The sequence below is a fragment of the Morone saxatilis genome, unplaced genomic scaffold, assembly GCF_004916995.1.
Source record: "Morone saxatilis isolate NCDOM2014 unplaced genomic scaffold, NCSU_SB_2.0 Contig24, whole genome shotgun sequence".
Classification (NCBI taxonomy): domain Eukaryota; kingdom Metazoa; phylum Chordata; class Actinopteri; family Moronidae; genus Morone; species Morone saxatilis.
Genome location: NW_023339807.1, coordinates 23,774,756 through 23,776,488, shown reverse-complemented (window position 1 = coordinate 23,776,488; position 1,733 = coordinate 23,774,756). Strand labels below are relative to the sequence as shown.

Genomic DNA, 1,733 nt, shown 5'->3' with positions numbered 1-1,733 from the left:
AACTAAACAGTAATATATCACTGATATTGATCAACTAACAGTATATAGCACGATATATTGATCAGCACTACAACCAGAGACAGGTCCCTATGACCCTGTCTGTTCCTGTCCTTTGGACCACTTTTGATAGGTACTGACCTCTGCAGACCGGGAACACCCCAAAAAAGAGATACAGGAGCCACCTGATACCCCCCCCCCCCCCCCCCCCCCAACAGACAGGATCCCCTGATAATCAGTGCTGATCGACATAGATAATGTATAAATATAATCATAATTAATCATTATCACTTCTATAGACTTGAGGATCATGTGGAACACAAACATTTACCGTTATAATACAAGATATATATACATATAACAACAAATAATAAAACACATCAACAGAACATTTACATTTCTGTCTCTTCTCCTGTGTCTCTCTGTCTCTCTCTCTCTCTCTCTCTCTCTCTCTCTCATCTCTCTCTTCTCTCTCTCTCTGTCTGTCTGTCTGCTGTCTGTCTGTCTGTCTGTCTCTCTGTCTGTCTGTCCTGTCTGTCTGTCTGTCTGTCCAGACTCCAGGTCATCATGCTCAGTCTAACGAGTCCAACCGTTTCTGTATTTTCAACAACGTGGCGATTGCAGCTCGATACGCCTCGGAGCAAACACTCAGTCAAAGCAGGGTAGGGAAAAATCTATATAATATAATATCAATCTCTATATCAATATAAATCAATTTTATATCAATCTCTATTATTTAGATGAAATAATCAATATCTATATCAATTAATATATTTAAATGTCTATATCAATCTCACTTTATCAATCTATAATATCAATATATATTATACATTATTTCCATTGATGTACATACAGTATGACGTTAGCTTACAACATTGCAAAAAGGGGCGGGATTAAGTAGGCACTGCTTAATTCTGAATCTGTGGTGTGGTCGTCTGTGTGTGTGTTGTGTGTGTGTGTGATCATGTGTGTGTGGTCTGTGTGTGTGTCTGTGTGTGTCTGTGTGTGTGTGTTCTGTGTGTGTGTCCTGTGTGTGTGTGTGTGTGTGTGTGTGTGTGTGTGTGTGTGTGTCTGTTGTGTGTCTGTGTGTGTCTGTGTGGTGTGTGTGTTGTGTGTGTGTCTGTGTTGTGTTGTGTGTTTGTGTCAGGAAATATATCAGTCTATATACTGTCAATGATCAATATATCAGTCTATATACTGTTAGTGATCAATATATCAGTCTATATACTGTCAGTGATCAATATATCAGTGTATATACTGTTAGTGATCAATATATCAGTGATCAATATATCAGTCTATATACTGTTAGTGATCAATATATCAGTGTATATACTGTTAGTGATCAATATATCAGTGTATATACTGTTAGTGATCAATATGCTGATCAGTGAACAGCCAGCTAACTAACACAATAAAAAGCCTCCATGTGGTTTACCTATTTAAGGCTTTTAATGTGGAATATCGAGCAGCAGGAAGTGATGTCTCCTGATCCAGCTGTGAGCTGGTTTGTACCGAAGCGGTGGTGCTGATCGAGAGACCTGAACGACAGCCACAGAAGTTTACCTGATGACAGCGACATCCGGGTTCTGGATTCAGAGTGCAGACCCGAGGTCGGCCCAGCTGCAGGAGCTGAGCCGACCCACCGCAGACACACACACCTGGAAGGACTCCCTGACACACTCACACACACACACAACACACACACACAGTAACACTACACACACAACACACAATCT

The 1,733-nt window shown here is 40.6% G+C and overlaps 1 protein-coding gene across 3 annotated transcripts in view; it reads left to right on the top strand.

The window, feature by feature from the left end:
* crppa (CDP-L-ribitol pyrophosphorylase A) overlaps nucleotides 1-1,733 on the top strand; it is a 61,576-nt gene that overhangs the window by 50,685 nt on the left and 9,158 nt on the right. The window lies entirely within an intron of this gene.